The sequence below is a fragment of the Podarcis bocagei genome, assembly GCF_964188305.1.
Source record: "Podarcis bocagei genome assembly, chromosome: 14".
NCBI classification, from domain to species: Eukaryota; Metazoa; Chordata; class Lepidosauria; order Squamata; family Lacertidae; genus Podarcis; species Podarcis bocagei.
The window spans coordinates 915,372-939,151 of record NC_138139.1 but is presented as its reverse complement, the minus strand read 5'-3'; the positions used below and the strand labels follow the sequence as shown (position 1 = coordinate 939,151).

Here is a 23,780-nt window from a genome sequence, read left to right as displayed (position 1 = left end):
TCTGTCACAAGAGACTAGGGCCCTGCTGGACTTGACATCTTTCCGCAGGGCCTGCAAGACAGAGCTGTTCCGCCTGGCCTTTGGTTTGGACTCAGTCTGACCCTTATCTTTCCCTCCCCTTATGGTTTTGATCTATGGGCTATTATTAAAATGAAGCTGCATTTTAAATTGTATTTTTAACCTGTATTTTAAATTGTTGCGTCCCCCCCCCCTTTTATTGTAATTTTACTGGTGTTAGCGGCCCTGAGCCTGGCTCTGGCCGGGGAGGGCGGGGTATAAATAAAAAATTACTATTATGCAGCTTCCTACTCAAACATATACTGGTCTTGTCAAGAATTATTTACACATTATTATTACTTCCTGTGCAGATCATAATTGTTAAGGAGAAAAAGAATGCCACTATCTGAGCCCTACATAGGGAGGTTCAGAGAGAGCAAATATCAAATGCTGACAAAAACATAATCGCCTTCCTCCAGATGATCTGGTTGTGCTGTACTGGTCTCTGCAAACGTCTTCACTTTAGCCAATTTATCTTGTTTACATATAATCCGCTTGAACATTTCAACAATGCAAAGTGGCTTATCTCTGGAAAGTGATATGCTTTACATTTTAAAATAAAAGGGCATATCCTCTTTATTTTCCTTTTTCAACCAAAGTGCCAATGAGAATTTGAGCCAATGTAATAGGGGGGTTTAAAATTAAAACAAGCTTTTTAGTAGGACAATAACATCAAAGTAGCCCAGTGTGTGGCTGAGAGTTGAAGTACCATTCCATGAACTAAAGGCTGCCTTTTGTTCACCAATAGAACTGGGATTCAGTAGCAGTGCATTCTGCATTGTTCACCAATTACCTCTCATGCAGCTCTGGAGCAATTTTTCAAGAGGCAAAGGGGCTGCCGAGGAAGGGATAGAAAAATGCTGCTGTCCCAAAAGCAGAACTCACAGGATTCGTCCACCAGTGGCACCATAATCAGAACCTACAAGCTCAACACTAAGAATGCTAAGCTTCGCATATGCTAAATATTCCTGTTTCTCATTCCAGATCCCTTCAAGCAACTGAAACAATTTTGTCCTAATCTGCATGGTCTAAGCCTCAGGAGGCTAAAGGAAACTATTGACATACATAACCTTCCATTAACTCTGAAGATACATACATGTCAGTTGATAGTGCTAATTAGATTTAGGTCGCTTAACGATAGGAAGTGATGCTCCTATGTATTGTTCCCCAAGACACACACACTCTCCCTCTCCTTCTGCATCCATTAGAACACATGCTGTTGATTTGCCCAGAGGTTAGGCAAGGTCAGACAGCTGCTGTAACAGTCACCATTCAGAAGTAGATCCCAAACTTGTAACAGGGATTTGGGAATTGCTTGAAAATGAAAAAAAGCAAGCAAGCAAGCAAGCAAGCAAGCAAACCACCAACTGTGTTTTTCAAAGGAACAACACAAATTTCTAGTTAAGACAACAAAGAGTAAAATTTCACCCAGAAGATTAAGCACCATAATTTTAAAAATATCAACTTCTAATACTTAAAATGTAAAGATAGAGATAAGGCACACAGTTATAGAACAACATAGTATATCCAGCATCATTTGCAATACAACTCACCCCAACCTTAGCATGGAAAAGAATTGTAGCATCATCAATTAGCAGGTGAAATTAGCTTAAATTCAAATGTCATCATTACACAAATCAAACCTTTTTCATCAGCCAAAAGCAGATTTTTTCCATTCCCCATTGCATATGATTTGCACTCACTAGAAAGAATGAACTTTATCCACTGATTTCAAACCACTACTCAGAAAGAAAGATATGTAAGAAATGGAAAGGAGAAAAGGACAGTTTTAAGAGGACACCATAGTCTGGCAAAGTACAGTAGCACATATGAGGCACACTCCCTGCTCAGGCTCCTCACGGGGTCCATGCCATGGGAGCATATTCACCCACTGCTTTTCCAGCTGCACTGGCTCCCGGTGGAGTACAGGGTCAGATTTAAGGTGCTGCTTTTGACCTTTAAAGCCCTTCACGGCCTAGGACCCTCATACCTACGGGACCGCCTCTCCTGGTATGCCCCACGGAAAGCTTCAAGGTTGATAAATAGCAACACCCTAGTGGTCCCGGGCCCTAAGGAAGTTAGATTAGCTTCAACCAGAGCCAGGGCCTTTTCAACACTGGCTCCGGCCTGGTGGAACGCTCTGCCTCATGAGACCAGGGCCCTGCAGGATCTGATTTCTTTCCGCAGGGCCTGTAAGACAGAGTTGTTCCACCTGGCCTTTGGCTAGGAGCCAATTGATTCCCTCCCCCTCTTTCTTTTCCTTTCTCCTCCTGTGATGAGGCTGCATTTTAATGTTTCAATATTTTAATGTTGTATTTTAATCTTGTTTTTAAGTTTGTATTCATTCAGCTTGTTTTTATTATTACTTGTTAGCTGCCCTGAGCCTGGCCTTGGCTGGGGAGGGCGGAGTATAAATAAAAACTATTATTATTATTATTATTATTATTATTATTATTATTATTATTATTAACGACCATTTCCCTAACAGGCATTTCAGACTGATCCAAATATAAGGGCACAAACATTTACAAATTAATCAAGGGCAATGTCCTCCTACTCAAAAGATATACACCAGGGTTTTACAGGTGCAGGTGCCAGATTGCCCTCTTCCTGGCAACTGCATTTGCCTATGTCTGTGAAGTGAGAGGCCACTCTCCTCCACCAAATAATGTGCTTCATGCCACATAGGGGAGAAAAACAGCTATAAACCTGTATGGTGAAGTGTCATGCTCAAGCCACTCAGATATAAAGCTCAATAGGTGACATTAACCTAATTCCCTGACAGGGTTGTTGGGAAGATTAAGATTAAGTTGGTGGCGGCAGGAAAATAACCGTGTACCTGAGATTTTTGGAGGAAGGGCGCAATAGAAACATAATAAAATTAAATAACATTCTGAATCTTGTCCTCTGACACAGGCAAAAGAATCAAGAAAAGGGAGGAGTCAGCATCATCCTTTGCCACCCTTAGGCTAAGAGACACGCAATGGCTGCTTGAAGCATGCTTGTGAGTAGCTCCAGTGCTAAGAAGGATCCCACAATTTGCCTAAGTTCCAAAGGGCAGCAAGGAGGGGAAAGGGCTCTTTTTTCACTCTGCACTAGGTTTTGAGAGCAGTCAGTAGCAGTAATACACCTTCTGCCCAGTATGAAGACAACCAGCCTCTATCCCAGGGGTCAGCAACCTTTTTCAGCCGGGGGCTGGTCCACCATCCCTCAGACCATGTGATGGCCCAGACTATATGGGGCAGGATGAACGATTCCCATGCCCACAAATAACCCAGAGATGCATTTTAAATAAAAGGAAACATTCTACTCATGTAAAAACACGCTGATTGAGAAGGCGATTGGGCCACATCCGGCCCACGGGCCTTAGTTTGCCTATCCCTGTTCTATCCTGAAGCTGTGAAGCCTACTGGAAAGTCTAAGAATCACTATCTCCCCTGCAAACTACCACAGAAGGTTGTTGTTAAAAGGATAAAATGTCACTGTGGAATCCTTGAAGGAAGAAATTGATAATAAGCAATTCATCAGCAATTACCTTATCCCCTCTTGGATATGACCAAAGTAAAGGCAAGAGGCAACATACCATTTTTTATAACCATTTCACTCATTTATAACTGTGGAATACAGTGGTACCTCGGTTTTCGAACGTCTCCATTGCTGAATATTTCGGTTTTCAAATGCCATAAACCCAGAAGTAAATGCTTTGGTTTTCGAACACACTTTGAAAGTCGAACATGCCACGCAGCTTCCGCTGGGTGTAAGATCCTGAGGCCTAGCTGTCAGCTATTGAGTTTTCAGTTTTTGAACGTTTCAGAACTTGAAAGGTCTTCTGGAATGGATTACATTTGAAAACTGAGGTACCACTGTACGGCTATACTGAAGTAAAATCTGAATTTTTTAAATTTTAAAAATGTAAAGTTTTAATTTAATTTTTAAAAATCTAATTACTTTTAAGTAGACAAAACCAACCTATGTAGGCTGTGGGTCCCAATGCATTTTAGAACACAGTTTTTCCAAATACCGTGGTACCTTGATTTAAGAACAGCTTAGTTTATGAACAACTTGGATTAAGAACGCTGAAAACCTAGAAGTGGGTGTTTTGGTTTGTGAACTTTGCTTTGGAATAAGAACATGTTTCGCTTCCTGTTGAGTGTGTTCCATTTGTAAATTGAGTCCTCCGCTGCTATGGGAAAGCACGCCTTGGTTTAAGAATGCTTTGGAACCGACTTCCACAATGGATTAAGTTCGTAAACCAAAGCACCACTGTAATAATTTTAAAAAATTGCAGTGAATTTTCAGAGATACAGAAGTCCCCAGCTTCATAGTTGCCGTCCACAAGTTGATGACAGGATGGGGGGCATGAAGCTAGCATGCTCATTCCCATCAGTCTCCCTTGGGTGATTAATAGACCGGGCAATAGGCTGCCTGAATAGGGCTACTGAGAATGAATTATCAGTAAAGAACTTCAGATTTCTGCATGATAAAGTCACAAGTACATATTCAGAGGTCTAAATCCTAGCCTTTTGCACTAGGAGTCAGCAAGTTTGTTTATAAAGCACAGACCCTGTTATATTAATGCAGCTGCACTGAAGTACTTTTACAATCAATATCACTCTTAGGAACAAACCACTCTAGATTTCATTAATGCAGATGGAGGCATGAGATTTACAAATCAGAAGCATCAACATACAGTAAGAATTTTATTTCCTGATTCCAATAAAACTATGTTTGTATGTTTTTGGTGATATTGTAGCACACCATTTGTGTAACTGACCACATAAGGGCCAGTAGTAATTTCACATGCTCCCTGATCTAAACCGCCTATAGCATCACTCCCCTATATTTTTTTTATTAAAAAGTCCTAAGACTTTATGTTATTGTTACTGCTTTGTAGTGGTTTATAAGCCCACTCAAGCATGGACGTGAAGTAAACATAAAATATGGCTATGCAGAACTTATGTCAACATGAAAATGATACTCTATGCCCAACAACCCTGTATGCGCCTACTCAGAAGGCCAGCTGAGCTCAGTGGAGCTTCCTCCCAGCCAGTGTGGTGGAGGGGTCAGAGTGTAGGACAGGACTGGACAGACCCAGTTTCAAACCCCAATTCAGCTGTAAAGTTCAAGAGGTGACTACGGACTTGTCGTTTTCACTCAGCCTAACTTACCTCATAGGGATGTTCTGAAGGAAAGACAAGGGAAACTGTATGCTAAATTGAGCTCCTTGAAGAAGGCAAGATGCAGTTTTAATAAAATGAATGAGTATAACACGTATGTAGATTTGAGTTGAGAAGTTTAATATCCTGACCCTATGCTGACCTATCCCTCCATCCCCCACAAAACCAAACCAATGGTAACTAATGACAAAATGCTTTGGGCAGGGATGGAGAACCTGTGGCCCTCCAGATGTTGCACTGCAACTCCTATTAGCCTCAGTTGGCATGGTTAAGAACACCTAGAGATTCACAGGTTCTCCATCCCTGTAAAAGAAGCACAAAACCACTCTGCCCTGAAACCATAGCATAGAATACGATGGAACCTTTAAGAGAACTAGTATGATCTATTTCTATAACTGCACGTCAAGTGGAGAGACATGGTTGTATCCATGACAGCAAAAAACTGAATAAATAAATTAAATTCAATAACATTGCACACAACATGTAAAATATTTACACAAGGTTTGAAGAAATCTAGAAACTTGCACAGCAATTTTTTTAAAGGGAAAAACAGTCACTTAAAAAAAATAATTTTAATAGTTATGTATTATTTATAACCAACTCTTCTAGATATCCAATTGCATTCCTAAAATAGAGGAAAGTAACTGCCAGCTAGCTGCTCTCTAAATTCCACAACACAAACACCATTATTTTTAAACAGCTACTCTTTAAAATTGCACACTTTCTATTTAAAGAGCATATTTAATGGCAGTGAACCCCATTTAAGCACAACCCAGTGTCTGGAAAAGCAAAATGTGCTGCCTCTGTTCACACTCTGGCATCTGAGGACAAAAGGCATCAGTGTAAGAACTGAGTGATTAAGGAAGGATTCAAAGTGATTGGTTGCATTACAAGGGGCCTCCAGGGTCTGTCACCATCCGCTCCTCTGGCAACAGCCCAACTTCACCCTGATGACCTCGGATAAGGTCCTTTAAAGGGGGCTTTTACGACTGCCATAGCTCTCGCCTGGAAAGCCATGAGGTGGTGCCCAGGCAGCTACTACTTCCTGCAGCTGCTTCTCAGGCACGTGGAATGAAAGGGTGGCTGTTCCTGCGCTCCAGAGCTGCTAGCCAGGTTTTTTACCAGCCACACGTTGAAGAGCTTTGTGCCCACACTGACAAGAAGAAAAAGCAAATACATCCATTCATTTAGCCACGTTTCCTCATCCACTCAAGCTTTCCCTGCCTTCCATTCCTGAGCATTTGAGCTGAAGTGAAAGTGAGCATCAGGATAGCGACATTCCTGGGATGTTCTCCCCAGGGAGGTTCGTCTGGCATTTTCATTATACTTAGGTGAAAAAGTTCCTCTTCAAAAAGGCCTTTGGCTGGCTAACATCCTATATTATTTTAAATGTGCTTGCAGGAAGAGAGGGGGGATTATTGTTTTGTTCTGTTCTATTTCTTAAAGCATTCTGTGTTTTTATCTACCCGAGATCTACGGATGAAGGGCGGTATACAAATTTAATAAATGATAATGATAATGTTAATAACAATGAAGTCCTCTTGGTCTTACTCCCAAGTAATCGGGGCTAGGCTTGCAGGACAAGCAGCTCTCCTCCTCTTCGTCGTGAAAGTGAAGCAGAATTCCAGAAGAGTGATAAATTTTGATTTTATTTTATTTTTAAAGGACCCAAACTCCCGACTGCAGCGACCACGGCCCGCAGGAGGGGCCGCATCACCCTGGGCGAAACTACCGAGGGGGGAAGGGGAACAGAGGCGGCGCCGGTGGCCGCGGAAGCGCCACCGGAGAGAGAGGGAGGCCCCGCCCACCCGGCGGCGCCCCGCGCCCCCTCCCCGAGGGGGCGGAGCCACAATGCATCGCGAATAAGCAGGGTGGGGGGAGACTGAAGAGAGCCGGCCGGGAAGGGGAAACTTGGGGGCGGGCCAGGCAGCCAGAACCGCCTAGGAGTGGCGGCGCGGGAACAAGAAGAGGGGCCGCCACCGCCTTAGTGCCGATGACCGAACGAATCGCTTCCACTCCCTCCCTCTCCCGCTTTCAACGGATGGCGCGCGCGACACAGGCGCGAAGCCACGCCCCTCCACACACTGCGCGCGCACCACGCTCCCCTTCGCCCGCCCGCCCGCCACGGGTCTTGTCAGCGCGCGTGCGCGCGCCCAGCCGCTCGCGCCTTCTGCTCACCTCAGCGCCGCCGCTGCCTCGTACTTGCCGTCCTCCTCGCGCTCAAGGCGCCCGCCGCCTCTCGCTCCCCGCCGTTGCCGCTCTCTCCTCAGGCGGCGGGGCTGGGAGCCTCGTCAGGAGCCGAAGGCCAAGCCAGGCCTCCGTCTGCCCGCCCCGCGTCCCCCACACCGAGCAGGGCGGCGAGGCAGCTCGCGGCGGGGGCGCCGCTCGAAGGGAAGCGGGCGAAGGGAAGCGAAGGCAGCAGCGAGCGAGCAGGTTGCCCAGACCAACCGCCTCAGGACGGCCGCCGCCGCCGAGCACTGCCCGCTTCTCTGTTCCTTGGGAAATCCCGCCTCTCCCCTGCCCCCGGGGCGGCCTCCCGCACGGCCATTGGGCGGCGCTGACGCCGCTCGGCCTCCCCGCCAATTGCCGCGCAGCGCTGGCCAGCTTCCGCTGCCTCGATTGGGCGACGGCTCCCAGGAAGGGGATGCGAAAGGAGGGTTGTAGGAGGAAGGGGGAGCAGGCTAAAAAAAATTCCGTATCGGAATCAAAGGCCCGCCCTTCCCGTTCGCCCATTGGATGGCGAAGCACGGCCCCAGGCCCGCGGGTGGCGGAGGAAGCCGTCGCTCGAGGAGGCGGAGAGGCAGGCCCCGCCCACCTGGGTGGCTGCAGGAGCCCTTTTGTGGAATGTTTACATCGCGGCTCGTGGCGGCCAAAGCGGCCTCGGCAAAGGGCGGCCGCCCGGCCGGCAGGGAAGGAGGGGCCCGTGGGGCGCCAGGCGCGCGCGGGCCCCGGCCGGGAACGCGGCGCCGCCAACACGCCGCAGCCGGGCGCGCTTCGAGGACCCCCGGCTGACGCCGCCGCGCGCCAGACAAACGCAGGCGAGCAGCGCCAGAGCGCGCGCTCTCGGGAGGAAGGCGGGCGGCCCCGGGGCAACAGGTTGCCAGAGCTACCATAGGGCCGCGAAGTAGAAATGCCCGCAAAAAACAGTCGCCGGGAATAATTTCTGAAAATACTGGTGCGCAGAAGGTCCGACAGCTTGGGGTTAGGAAAAATATTTATCAAGTCCCCCTTGTGTTTACGGGGATTTCCAAAGGATTGCCAGCATTCAAGTTTCTAGCCTCTGGCAATAAAGAACTATTGCAATCCTATGCATTCTTACCTCGGAATAACTCCTGCTCTGTTCAGTGGTCCTTACTTCCAAGGAAACATGTATAGACTTGTACCACCTATTTAAGTCAGTCACAGAATTTAAACTTCACAGAGTTTGATACCCTGAGACTACTCAATTGGATCTCCTGACTGTTTTCATTGTCACAGGCAACCAACCCCAGAAAATATTGAATTCTTAAAAACATTCAGGACACCTTGCCAGCATCATGAGAGCCAATTCCCAAAGAATTGTCCCAAACCAAGTACTGTACACACAAGACCAGTTGAACACAGCAAGCTGCAGTGTTACATAGAAATTCAGTCCTCACAGTGATCGCTATAGATCTGGAGTCCAAAAACTACTTTGCTTGCTATCTGTCCTCTTTTTAATATATACACTGGGGAAGCACATTTTTAAGCAAAAAGAGCCCAGCCACCAAAACAACGCTAAGTATGTTTTTAAAATGTGTATAGTTCGCTTGCAAATGCTCTCCCCCACCCTCAAACTTTAATGCTGGTGCATCATCACACAAGAGATTTATGTACACAATGACTGGTTTGGGAAATTGCAGTCTTAGAAAACTCATTTACTCTTACATCAGCTTTGCTTTTTTCCAGAGGTAAGACACCTGCCCATCCTAAACCTACATTCATGTACACTCACACCTGAACATCCAGTTTAAAGGGTAGCAACACAAGCTGCCTCTCCAAGTCAATGATGTACCGTATGTCTTGAGTCGCAGTTCTGATCAAATGAAACGCATTATAGAATTGTAGAGTTGGATGGGTCCATGGCGGACTTCTAGTCCAGCCCCTGCAATGCAGGAATCGTTTTGTCCAATGTGAGGCTTGAACCCACAACCCTGAAAGAGTCTCATGCTCTACCAGCTGAGCTACCCAGGCTCTGACATGTAGGAGTCCATTCCAAACCTTCAGGTGGCATGAGTTTATAGGCTGCTTTGGTAACAAAAACAACTTCCAGAACAGCAAAATTCTGTAAAGTACAGTTTATCCGTGTATGTTTTATTTATTTATTTATTGCATTTATATACCACCTTCTTCTTCCAAGGAGCTCAAGGCGGTGTATGAAGTTTGTAACCACTGCATTAAACCAATGATTTTCCAGCTAGGAACTCCTTAGAAGAGGGCATAATGTTTTTGATGCTCCCAGTGCCATGAAAATATACTCAGAACTGTGTGTGAGTGAAAGTATCAAAAGACGGGGCTCAATATGTGTGTTTCTCTACAAAAAAAGAGCACAGGTGCAGCAAAATGCACAAACCACCAGTCACTGGTACGATGAACATTCTCTCCTGCTGTGTGGGTCTGGTTCCATGTCTTAATGCATCCTCTTGCCTATTTATGTATACATATACACACTACAGATGCAAAAGAAAACAGCCCATCTACATTATGGAATGGCAGAAACCACAGAGCAACAAGAAGAAATGGAATTAGGCAGCTCACTACATCCATAAGCCAGACACTTGGCCCACCAAGCTCAGTCCTGTCCATGGACGAGCAGCAGCTCTCCAGGGTTTCAGGCAGGGAGATGCCAGGGACTGAACCTGGTGTCTTCTGTGTGCAAAAACAGCAGCTCTATTGCTGAGCTATGGTCCTTCCACATTTGCATGCTCCCCAAAAAATTATTCTTGCAACTGCATCTTGTAGGGACTTGTTGAGCTGCTTGACATAGAATGGTCAGAAGCCATGTTTTTTCTGGGGGTACTCAAGGATATGCAGTACTGGCACCTGTTTTCTTTTTTAAAAAGCACTGGTCAGAAGGGAAATGGGCTAGCACCCAATTCAGGGAGAAGTCTCTCCCACATGTGATTTCATGCAAAGCTTTGGTCTGAGAGAACCAAGGTACAGCTGTAATGGAATGGAGTATCCCGAGAGAAGGCATGGCTGGCTAGAACACTGAATACAAGCACTCCACAAGGCACAATTACATTACAGTTCTTGCTTAAAAACAAGAAGTGATTGTTTACTCCCCTAACCTAATGCTGTGGACATAGCGTATCTTGATTTTAGTAAGGCTTTTGACAAAGTCCCCCATGATGTTTTTGCAAGGAAACTGGTACAATGTGGGGTGAAAGAAGTATCTGTTAGGGGCATCTGTAGCTGCTGACCAAACCCGAAGAGTACTCCTTGTCATCCTGGGAAAAAGTAACAAGAGCTGTTTGACAGTGGCACAGACTTCCTCAGGAGGTGATGGACTCTCCTTCCTTGGAGGTTTTTAAGCAGAAGTTGGATGACCGCCTGTCATAGATGTTTTTGCTAAGATTCCTGCATTGCAGGAGTTTGGACTAGATGACTCTTGGGGTCCCTTCCAACTCTGCAATTCTAGGATTCCACCCAGCTGTCACCAGTAGTTACATATTAAACTCACCCACTCCTTCCAACAATGATATCTGGGCCAGATCAAAGGGAAGGTGACACAATCTCTGCTTATGCCTAAGTTCATCACAGCATACATGAGAGGAGGCTGCTTCTTGGATTTCAGATCCACTATTTGGGAGCATGATTTTATCCTGGAAGCAGCAAACACAAGCATTGCCCAAGAAGCTCCAAAGTGGTGCATCATCACCCAACAAATCCCATAATTGTGAAGATGGCAGCCACACATGCTCAGAGCATTGCTTGTCCACACATTTTCCCACATGGATAAAGCTACTAGCAATTAAGCCGTTTCCGTCACCAGGAACACCTCCGACATGCAGCTGCTGCACAGCAGACGTTCGCATTAGCCTGACTCTTAAAAAAAGAAGTAAAAATAAATCAGCCAACATGACTGGGCTTGAATTAATAGAAACTCTATCCCTCAGAAGACGGCGCCTAAGCTAAATGTGGGAAAATAATTATATTCACTTAGCTGGAAATCTCTAGGATTTGATTCAGTGTGATGGCTTTAAAAAGGTAGAGAGAAGTGGACTAATTCATGGATAACCAAGTCTGCCATCAGTGATTGGCCACATTAGCTACATAAAACCTCCACATCTAAAAGCACCTGTGAGTATCAGCTCCTGAGGACCACTGCCTCATGCCCTTCTCATAAACATGACAGAAAAAGCAGATCGACCCAGTGTTTGAAATTAGCCAGGCACATTTTGCACCTGGCTTTCAACCACTTGCAACCAAGTGAAGATGCCTGGGTGCCAGGATGGCACCTGTCATCTTAGTCATGTAGGGATCATTGGCTCTGAACTGTTTTCACACACTAATATCCCATTTTGTAGAATTCCATTTTATCTGCAAAATCAGAATGAATTTCTGGAACCAAATTGCTTTTTTCTGTTCTGCCTGAACAGGGCGGAATAGCCAATATATATGCAGTCTGTCCCTCAATCAAGTGACTTTTCTTCTTTAAGTTCTCCAAGCTCTTAACCTAGCTCAAGGTTGGCCGTGAACTAGCCAGATGGTTAACTGAGAATCATAGCCAGCCCATCATATGAAAAATAGGACTTTAGAGCCATCTTGCCCACAAAATGGCAACTATACATTCCGTTTTGGTGACCACAACCTTGGTTTAAGGCAGTGGTTTTTCAGCAAGTGTGCCATGGCACCCGTGGGCAACACTGTCCTCTGTCCCTCCCTCCTCTGATGCCCTTTCATGTCTCAGCTGCCCAAAGGCTTGTTGCAGCAGCCCTGGGTATTTGACACCTTGGTTATCTATCTAACACTATTGAAAACGCTGGTCCAATTCGGGGGGGGGGGGTCCTCCCAAAAGCTGTGTTCTAGACCAGAGCTTTCAAAACTTTTCATGTTGGTGACACATTTTTCAGACATGCATCATTTTGTGACACGATAATTCAGTTTTACTAGCAAACCGGAGGTTAAACTAACCTCTTTCCAGCCCCGGGGGGAGCACAGGGAGCATTCGTGTGACACACCTACACACTGCAGCCAACACAATGTGTCATGACACACACTTTGGAAAGCTCTGCACCAGACAGTTGGGATCCAGACTGAGGAAACCTGCATCCAAATCCTTACACAACCATGAAATTCACTGGGTGTTACTGAGCTCAGCCTGCAATGGCATCGTCACACAACAGCTATCATAAAGTTATGAAGGTAGGGAAGACACGGATGAAATAATATTGTCCCACTGAAGCTTGTTTAGTTCTCCTAAGTAACTTTTGCCCCAAGCTCTTGATGTTTTATTGCCTCCCTGCACCGTACCGGTTCTGACACCCCAACACTACCAAGAGGAAAAGGAGATCCTTCAAAATTTTGCAGGCAGCAAAAGAAAAATGCTGAAGTCTGAAAGAGAGAGAGAGTTACGTATGATTGTCAAAGACCAGTGGAGCAAGAGTAAAAACCACTTCCTGTTGAGATCAAGGAGTTAAAAAACAACTTGAAACCTACCACTTGAACTTAACAGGGTTGGATTTGACTCCTCATAAAACAGTCCTCTGCTTTGATTTACAGACTGAACTCCAGGAGAATTTACTGCCCCTAAAGACTAGAAAAGATTGCTTTGAACAACAGAAGACATGCCGTGCTGGATCAGGCCAAAGGCCCATCCCATCCAGCATCTTGTCCTCCTCGCAAGAGCCACCCAGATGCCCATAAGGGGAAGCCCACCAAAAGGGCATGAGGAGCACTCTGTTCACCTGCAAATCCAGGTAACTGATATTCAGGAGATGCCGCCTCCAAGAGGGTCATTGTAATGGTCATTGTGGCTACTAGCTACTGAGAGCCTGCTCTTCCCCAAGTTTGTTTAAACCCCTTTCCTTTGCAAAGCCTCCATCCAAGTTGGTGGCCACAACCCCCCACTCAGCCACAAAGCTCCCTGGGTGACCTTGGGCCAGTCACCTTCCTCACTAGGTTGTTGTATGGATGAAATTAGAAAGATAACCATGTACAACCACCTTGAGCTCATAGGAAGATAAAGGTGGCATATAAATGCAGTACATAAATAAACAAAGTGTGCTGTGTGAAAAAGTCCTCTGTCTATCCTGTCTAACATTTGGCTTCATGGGACAACCCCACTGGGTTCCACTTTCTCCATGAGATGCATAATTTCATATACAGTCGCACCTCGGCTCCCGAACGCCTTGGGAGTCTAACGTTCTGGCTTCCGAATGACTGAAAACCAGAAGTGAGTGTTTCAGCTTTCGAACGTTCTTTCGGAATCCAAACGTCCGCTGGGGCTTCTGCAGCTTCCTGCAGCCAATCAGAAGCCGTGCTTTGGAAGCTGAACATTTCAGAAGTCGAACAGACTTCTGGAACAGATTCTGTTCCACTTCCGAGGTACGACTGTACCTCTATAATATGCTCCCTAATACTCACCCTCCCCCACGAACCCCCAAATGTTGCAACCCTCCCCCATATGGGAGTTATCTGCCAGGCTTTGTATTATTATTGTTGTTGTTTTAAAGCAGCCTTATGGGTGAAGACATGCCTCACCTAGGAGCAAAGGATGACAGAGACTCATCAAGTGCCTTCTCAGGTGTCCTGGAGCTAGTGAGGAAACACAGGGGCAGGCAGGACAAACACTGAGGGAGAAATGAAAGGCGCCCACAGCATTCAAAGGTATTTGGCATTCAAGTCATGATGGAAGAAGGGAACAGAGCAACCAGCAAAGATGCCTTACATTAAGTCAGACTTTGGGTCCACCAAGCTCAGCGGCTCCTCAAGCATCCCTTCCAGCAGATGCCAAGGATGGGACCTGGCCCTTCTGCATGCAAAGCAAGGGTTCTCTCCAGGAAGAACTTTTAATCCAGAGCCCCCAAGACACACAGGCACAAGCCACAATGCTGGCTGTTCAACAGCCTCCACCCCTAGGAAGATGTGTCCTAGCCCTCCCTGAGAGTCTGCACAAGGCAGGGTGGAGAGATGAGCTTTGTTGTGGCAGCTCTTGCAGGAAGGTGGCAGAGAGTCCCAGATTCCTCTTCTGAAAGGCAAAAGCGCCAAGAGCTCTGCTCCATCCCACCCCAAGGCCGTCCGCCTCTGGACATCCCACAAGCTTTCTCCCTGGCCTCTGGGGTTCCTATACCTTCCCTAAATCTGGATGCTTCCTATCTTTGCGACAGTCAATAGTGAATCTTCCATGGCTCTAACTAACCCCCACCCATACCATTTCTACTCCAATGGGCAAAGAGAGACGCTATTTGAGCCAATGATGGCGAGAGAAACCGGCTCTGCTTCTACCTAGCCTTCGCCAACCTGGCGCCCTCCAGATGCACCGAACTATAACTCCCACATAGTTCCATCTGGAGGCTGCCCGGTTGAGGAAGGCTGAAGTACCTGCGATTCCACAGGTCGGATGTTCCCTTTCTGCTTCCTAGAGGCACAAGAGCAGCCCTCCAGGATCAGCCACTGCACCGGACGCCGGGCAGCCAGATTCCTCTGCAGATGTACTGCTTCTGCACATGGAGGACTCAACGGCCTTTAGCGCACCGACCCCTCGTGCAACTCAAGCCTGCCGAAATGTCGCGAGGGAGCACGATCCCGGGGGCCGGCTCCTTAGACCGCTCTTATTCTACTCCTCCCCTGCAACCGAATTTCAGTTTCACTTCCGGGATGCTTTCAAACAGCCGTCACCTCCCCCCCCCCGCCTCTCCGCCCCCCAACCATAACAGGGAAGGAGGCGGAGCCCGTTTTCCGCCCTGCCCCAATCCGCTTCAAGGAGAAAGGCGCGCTCCCTCGCCGCTCCCCTCGGGAATTACGAGTCACATTCTTGACCAACGGCACAATCCGAATTGCGGCGGCGCCTCCCCCGCCCTGGAAGCTCGGCCCTCTTCGACGAGATGGAAGCGGGAGGGGCCATCCCGGCCAGAGCGCGGCGTCCCGCCTCCAAATCCACGCACTTCGGGGGGGGGGGAGCTGCCCGTCAAAGCTGCGCCGTAAACAACGGAGGCCGCCGTCCCTCTTCCTGCCCAGCGCCGTCTCCTCCCGAGCAAACGGGCGCGAGGGGAGGGGAGAGAAAGACCTCCGAATGGGCCGCCCTCCCGCCCGCTTCTCTTCCCGTTGCCTTGGTTGTTTTCCCAGCACCCCGTTCACACGCACACCCAAAAAGCAGCCAAGCCCCGCGTATGATTTAAGTGATTAAAAAAATAATACGGAGATCCGCTCGGCAATCGCACGCCAGCCAGGTTTTTGTGGGAGGTTTTGCGCCTCCTCCCGTTGTGGGAGAATCGGGACGCCACGTTAAAGAGACTCCCTTCCCCCGTGGGAGCGGGAGAGTTAATGCGAAGGCGGCCGGCGGATCTGGCAAGCGAGCCACCCAGAAGCCAGCCGCGCGAGGAGGAGACGAAGTGCCACAACTCCGCGTTAGTTGCAAGGAGGGCGCCCGCCAGGCGAGCGAGGCGCGCCATCCCGGCACAGGCGCCACCGGGGGAACCCTCGCCCGCCCGGCAGCGAGCGAGGATGGAAACGAAATCGGAAGCGAGACTTCCCCGCGGGGGGGCGGGGGGAGCAGCCGCGGATCCCCAGACACGCGACACACGCGCGATTCGGCCACAGAATGACGCTCCCCGGCTAGTAACAGCCGTCCTCCCGCCCCGCCAGGAAAAGGGGCGGAGGGAGCAGCGTCGAGACCACATCCGGCCCGGGAGCCGGTGCGCGGCGGGCTTCCAACTCTCCCCGCCGGCCCAAGGCCAGAAGCGGGCGCTGCAAGCCCGCCCTTGCCCCTCTGTCCCCCGGCAGCGCTTTTGCTTCGGGGGAAAGAGGGGCGAGGGGGGCGCCGAGAGGCGGAGGGTCCCTCGCTCCTCCCTCGGCCGCTTTGGGACAGAGCGGAATCCGGAGCCGCGCCCGGCGAGCCAAGCCCCACCTGGCGGCCCGGCTCCGCAGCCCTCCCCCGCCAGCCCAGGCCTTCCGAACTCGCGCGCCCCCCGCTTCCCAAAGGGCACCTCGGGGGGACGCGCTGGGAAGCAGCTGTTACATACCCTCCAAGCCGGACGAGGAATCCTGAATGGGAGGGAACGCCCCCCGACGCGGATTGGCTGCTGGCGGAAGAATCGCGGGGGTTGGGGCGGGGCCTGACCCGACACAGTTAGGCCACGCCCCCCGGAGCGCCCGGGCTCCGCGCGGGAAGGCGGCTTCCGGCCGGTGAGCGGCCGAAGGAACTCCGGGAGGCCCCTGGGCTGCCGAAGCGCTTTCCCGCCTGCTCCCAGGGCGTCCAGCTGGGCTGCCGGATCCTCTTCCCACCGCGGCCAAGCAGGTGCCCCCGGGGGAAACCCGCCGGCAGGATGCCGCCCCCTCCCGCCCCGCCAACAGCCTCTTCCGCCAGTTCGTCGGTGGTGAAAGTGCTGCACTTTCTCTCTCCTGAATCTTTCACCGTTCAGCCTCGTTGGGTGTCCCTGAGTCTGAGTATTGTGAGAGACGGAGAGCAACGTTTCTCGATCCACTTTCTCTGTACCATGCATAACTTTATAAATTCTAGGACTGCGATATCTGATTTTCAACATGATGATATATCATCAATCAAACACCATGATATACTGATATATCATGATGTCTGAAATAAGAATGGAGCTATGTAGAGGCATTGGCTGGTTTCACGGTTTCCCCCACATCATGATTTTTGCATAGCACACCATGATTCACAATATTGCCAACTCAAAAATTATAAAACTAATATCACAATATAGACTTTGAACCAGTTCTGGACAATAGATTGCCCAGTCCTAACACACATTAGGAGGGACGCGGGTGGCGCTGAGGGTAAACCTCAGTGCCTAGGACTTGCCAATCGCATGGTCGGCGGTTCGAATCCCCGCGACGGTGTGAGCTCCCATTGCTCGGTCCCAGCTCCTGCCAACCTAGCAGTTCGAAAGCACCCTTAAAGTGCAAGTAGATAAATAGGTACTGCTTTATAGCGGGAAGGTAAACGGCGTTTACGTGTGCTGCTCTGGTGCCGGTTCGCCAGAGCAGCTTCGTCACGCTGGCCACGTGACCCAGAAGTGTCTGCGGACAGCGCTGGCTCCCGGCCTCTAGAGTGAGATGAGCGCACAACCCTAGAGTCTGTCAAGACTGGCCCGTACGGGCAGGGGTACCTTTACCTTTACCTTTAACACACATTATTATTTTATCACTATTAAATTTGTATGTCGCCCTATACCTACAGGACTCAAGGTGGATCACACTCATTTGTTGTTGTTTAATCGTGTCTGACTCTTCGTGACCCCATGGAGAGCACGCCAGGCACTCCTGTTTTCCACTGCCTCCCACAGTTAGGTGAAACTCATGCTGCTGGCTTCGAGAACACTATCCAACCATCTCGTCCTCTGTCGTCCCCTTCTCCTTGCGCTCTCCATCTTTCCCAACATCGGGGTCTTTTCCAGGGAGTCTTCTCTTCTCAAATACACTGATATACCTATGACTGCACCTTTTAAACAATATTTTCCCACCTCTCTCTCCTCCCCCCACTTCCCCCCACTATCCGCCTTATCGCTTGAATATTCATTCCAGATTTCTTCATATTTATCCATTCTTAATTTGCATCGACATGCAATTCGTTCATATGTAGCTAATCTGTCCATATTATCAATCCATGTGCTCAATGGAATCGTTTTGCGGCTCTTCCAATTCATCAAAACAAGTTTTTTTGCTTCTAATATAGCACGGTACACCCATTTTTTTTGACCCCTTGAAATCTCCCACGTTTCCAGAATATAATTTAAAATTAAATTAAATTCCCCTAAATAACAATTTCTTTTTATTACTCTTACTATAAGTATCCTCACGTCGCACCAAAATGATCTTATCATCGGGCGGTTAATCATCTTATGTACTAAGTTCGCATTTTTACTCCCACATCTCCAGCAGTTTTCTGCACTTGTTATTTTCTTCTGCTATAGTTTTGCAGGAGTCCAGTGGACTCTGAATATTATTTTCTGCTGAATAAGTCTTAGTATTAAATCCATAGAGGCTAGCTCTGTTGATTTTATACTTGACTCCAATATATCATTTGTTATATGTACCCCTAACTCTTCACTCCATTTTTGTCTATCATATTCTAAATCATATTTCTTCCTGTTGGGTAGGGTTTTATTTAGTGCAAGTGTAGAGTTTTTTGTTTTTGTTGCAGGGATTAAATCTTGTAGCAGCATGGGTGTTTCCGAAGCTGCTATAGCCAAACTGCCTTTCCAACATATGTTTCAATTGGATGTATTGCCATTGTGTTTCACTGGTTAATCCATACTTTACTTGCAAAGTCATATTCCACAAATTTGTAATTTTCATCAATTAATTGATTCAATGTCAAAATACGTTTTGTCATCCAATTTTGCCAAATTATTACTTTATTTCCAATTTTTAATTTTGGGCTGGCCCATATTGTTAATTTCTCATGCTGATAGGGGTCATCTTTATTATTTTTATTTATATTCATCCAAATTTTTATAGGTGCTTTAATAGTCTCCAGGATAATAGGATATTTCATAAAATTGGAGCCAAGTTTAGTCCACCCTATAAGAGGTTCAAAGAAACTATACTCGAGAGTAGCCCAATTGGGATTCCTGCTAGCTCTCCAGTCATTAGTCTTACTCAGCAGGTAAGCCTGGTGATATAGTTCCCGATTTGGGAGACCAAAGCCACCTTCCTTAGTTGGCAGTTGAATTTTATGTAGTGATATTTTTGGTGGCTTTGTACCGCACAGGCACAATCTAAATAGTTGATTTATTTTTTGGAAATAAAATTTGGGAATATGTATTGGTAATCCTCTAAGAATGTATAAAAGCTTTGGAACAACATTCATTCTGAGGACGTTAACCTTTCCCCAAAGGGAGAGGTTTAGAGGTCCCCACCTTTCTATGTCAAATCTCATTTATAATTTGATTCAAATTTAATTTTACAATTTGGTCTATATCTGATGAAATCATTATACCCAAGTATTTGATAAAGTCTTTGCACATCCGAAATTGATGGTTTCTATACAATGTAGCCCTTGGCCCAACTCTGATTTTGTCCAGTTTATAGAATATCCCGATATTCTGCCAAAGGTTTTTATTTTCTCATATATATATATATATATATATATATATATATATATATATATATATGATATTTATTAAGATTTTCAAAAGATTACAAAATAAGAAGAAAAAAGAAAAATACAAAATAAAAATAGTTAAAAAAACAATTCAGTCTTTCCATCACATATTTTTCATTTGCTTATTTCCCGGACCTCCTTGCGCCTTCCTTTTCTGTATTCCAGTTCAAATTGTTAATTCAGCAAATCCCTCCCCTCTTCATTCATCTTAATCTTCAATTTTTAAATATTATAACATTAATTTTTTACCTATTAATAACCATTTTCTCATATTCCCTTATAGCATTACAGCAAAAGACCACTTAGTTTCTATCCAACATCATTCTAACATTCATTAATTTTACAGTATTTCTGTAAATAATCTTTGAACTTTTTCCAATCTTCTTCCACCGACTCTTCTCCCTGGTCTCGGATTCTGCCAGTCATTTCTGCCAATTCCATATAGTCCATCACCTTCATCTGCCATTCTTCCAAGGTGGGTAGATCTTGTGTCTTCCAATACTTTGCGATGAGTATTCTTGCTGCTGTTGTGGCATACATAAAGAAAGTTCTATCCTTCTTTGGCACCAATTGGCTGACCATGCCCAGGAGAAAGGCCTCTGGTTTCTTCAGGAAGGTATATTTAAATACCTTTTTCATTTCATTGTAGATCATCTCCCAGAAAGCCTTAATCCTTGGGCACGTCCACCAAAGGTGAAAGAATGTACCTTCAGTTTCTTTACATTTCCAACATTTATTATCGGGCAAGTGATAGATTTTTGCAAGCTTGACTGGTGTCATGTACCACCTGTATATCATTTTCATAATATTCTCTCTTAGGGCATTACATGCCGTAAATTTCATCCCTGTGGTCCACAACTGTTCCCAGTCAGCAAACATAATGTTATGTCCGACATCTTGTGCCCATTTAATCATAGCAGATTTCACGGTTTCATCCTGAGTATTCTATTTCAACAGCAAGTTATACATCTTTGACAAAGTCTTAGTTTTAGGTTCTAACAGTTCTGTTTCTAATTTTGATTTTTCCACCTGGAAGCCAATTTTCTTATCCAAGTTATATGCCTCCATTATCTGATAGTAATGAAGCCAGTCTCGCACTTTATCTTTTAATTTCTCAAAACTCTGCAATTTCGATTTGTCTCCTTCTTGTTCCAAAATTTCCCAATATTTTGGCCATTTGGCCTCCATATTAAGTTTTTTCTGAGCCTTCGCCTCCATTGGTGATAGCCACCTTGGGGTTTTGTTTTCAAGTAAATCTTTATATCTTGTCCAGACATTAAACAATGCTCTTCTGACAATATGGTTTTTAAATGCTTTATGTGCTTTAACCTTGTGATACCACAAATATGCATGCCATCCAAATACATTATTAAAACCTTCTAAATCCAAAATGTCTGTGTTCTCAAGAAGCAGCCATTCTTTCAGCCAGCAAAATGCTGCTGACTCATAGTAAAGTTTAAGGTGTGGCAGGGCAAATCCACCTCTGTCCTTTGCATCAGTTAATATTTTAAATTTTATTCTGGGGTTCTTTCCCTGCCAGACAAATCTAGAAATGTCTCTCTGCCACTTCTTGAAATAGTCCATTTTGTCCAAAATTTGCAATGATTGAAACAAAAATAACATTCTTGGCAATACATTCATCTTTATGACAGCAATTCGACCTAACAAGGAAAGCTTCAAGTTTGACCATATCTCTAAGTCCTTTTTCACTTCTGACCAACATTTCTCGTAGTTGTCTTTAAATAAGTTTAAATTCTTAGCGGTCATATTAACCCCCAGGTATTTTACTTTCTTGACCAATGTTAACCTGTCTCCTTCTGAAACCTCTCTTTCTCAATCGGTGTTAAATTTTTCTCAAGCACCTTAGTTTTTAACTTGTTCAACTTAAATCCTGCCACATGACCAAATTCCTGAATCAATTCTAATACTCTTTTAGTACTAGATTCTGGCTCCTGTAACGTCAATACTAAGTCATCTGCAAAAGCTTTCAATTTGTACTGTTTAGCTCCGACCTGTATACCCTTGATCAAACGGTCCCTTCTGATGATGTTTAGCAGAACCTCCAGGACCGAAATAAAAAGCAATGGGGAAATTGGACAGCCTTGTCGTGTCCCTTTTTCTATCTTAAATTCCTCTGTTACCACATTATTAACTATTAGTTTGGCCTTTTGCTCTGAATAAATTGCACCTATACCATTTTCAAACCCTTGGCCAACCCCCATCCCCTGAAGATTTTTCTTCATGAAACTCCAAGAAATATTGTCAGAGGCTTTCTCCGCATCTACAAAAATTAAAACAGCTTTAGTGTTAATATTCACTTGCAACTTCTCTAAAATATTAATTATATTTCTTGTGTTGTCAGACAAGTGTCTGCCCGGGAGAAAGCCCGCTTGGTCCTTATGTATCTCTGTTGGGATACTGCCAGGGAGATAAAGTCCATCATGGCCCCAAGCCATGTGCCGGACGATCCATCGATCTCCCGTAGCCACGCAATATCAGCAATTAGCGACATGAGTTTCTTCTAGAGCTCATGCACGCTCTATCAGCAGATAATGCACAGCCAAAAGTTGCATGCAGGAGAGCATTATTTACAAGCTTTATTCAGCGTTGATCAGAACAGAGAAAGACATGACTGCCTGCCTGCTTCAGTGTCTCCGACAGAGAGAAAGAAACGAAAGCAATAGAAAAACATAAACATCCTGTGAACAGGAAATACGCAGGCTGTGACACAAACATCCTGCTTCCTTTTAAGGTGGAATTGAAATATCCTAACACCCTCCCCCTTTCCGTGTAACCTGTAGTACCTGTGGTTCAACCCAATTGCAATCTTTGTACGTAAACCTTAAGTTGTTCTCTGTTAACAACCTTAGACAACAGATCAGCAGGAATTTCATTTCCTGGCATGTAGGACACCTGAATGAGTCCTTTCTGAATACACTCTCTTGCACGATGTAGCTTAATCTGCAAGTACTTGGTTCTTTGCTTGCAACTCTCTGAGTTCAGCAAAGCCAAACACGATCTATTGTCTTGATACACTTGTACAGGACATTTGACAGAAACTCTGATGTCCTTAAACAGTTGCATCAACCATTCACAATCCATGAGTGAAAATGACAGAGCATTGAGTTCTGCTTCACAGGAACTTAGGCTCACTGTCGTCTGCTTCTTGCACAACCAGTCAAACAGGCAGTGGTTGTACATGTAGCATACTCCAGAAGTGCTTGTACCATCCGTGGTGTCACTTCCAAAACTTGCATCTGCAAAGATTTCAAGACCTCCAGTCTTCTGACTGGTGAACCTCAGCCTGTAGTGCATAGTCCCTTTCAAATAGCGGGCTATGCGCTTCAGAGCTTTCCAATCCTGAACCGTAGGATTGTTGGCATGTCTGCTAAGCAGGTTAGTGCTTACAGCTATGTCAGGTCTTGAGCATGTAGCAATGAAATTCAACTTGCCTAGAATGCATCTGTACAGCGTTGTGTCAGAAAACGCTTCAGCAGTACTGTCTACCTGGTAACCTGTCACCATCGGTGTGTCTGCTGGGTTTGCATCAAACAAATTCAACCTGGTTAAAACATCAGCAATTTTCTGTGTTTGGTGTACCAGAAAATTACCTGCTTGGTCCCTCTCCACCTGCAGAGAAAGATAGTTGGATACCTCACCAAGATCCTTCATGTCAAAGTGCTCCTTCAGCTGAGCTAGGGTGCTTTGATAAAAGCCTGATTCTTCCAAAACATCAGAAGATCATCAACAAAACATAAACAATACAGTTTGTTTTGCCCCTCCTCCTTGACAAACACACACGGATCAGCTTTGCCCTGGTGAAAACCTAGAGAAAGCAATGTCTCAGTGAGCTTTGTGTTCCAACACCTGGCACTCTGCTTGAGACCATATAAGGATTTCCGGAGTTTACAGACCATTCCCTTCTGTATCTGCATCCCGTCAGGTGGAACCATAAACAGCTCCTCCCCCAAAATCCCGTACAAAAAAGCTGTATTAATGTCATGGTGGGAAACATGCAGTTTCTCTTCCGCAGCAATCTTGAGCATCAGCTGAATGCTCTCATATTTGACGGTGGGTGAGTAGGTCTCATGGTAATCCTGTCCTGGTACCTGTGAAAAACCTCTGGCAACCAATCTGGCTTTGTGTCTGACAACCTTGCCATTCTGGTCTCTCTTGGCCTTGAAGACCCATTTGCTGCCAACCAGTCTCATCCCTGGGACTACCGGTACCAGTTC

The 23,780-nt window shown here is 46.2% G+C and overlaps 1 protein-coding gene and 1 long non-coding RNA gene across 5 annotated transcripts in view; both read right to left on the bottom strand.

Annotated features, from left to right (window-relative positions):
• Positions 1-16,461, bottom strand: part of SIN3A (SIN3 transcription regulator family member A) — a 62,913-nt gene extending 46,452 nt beyond the window's left edge. Inside the window, exon 1 of one of the 4 annotated variants that reach the window (XM_081170512.1) lies at positions 16,439-16,461. The gene's annotated coding sequence lies outside the window, so the exon portion shown is untranslated. Of the gene's footprint in view, positions 1-7,412; positions 8,092-16,438 lie in introns of those variants that run through there. The other 3 variants (XM_081170511.1, XM_081170513.1, XM_081170514.1) reach the window with 3 other exon arrangements.
• The window catches only part of LOC308573608, a 91,694-nt gene that overhangs the window by 50,452 nt on the left and 17,462 nt on the right, over positions 1-23,780 (bottom strand). The window lies entirely within an intron of this gene.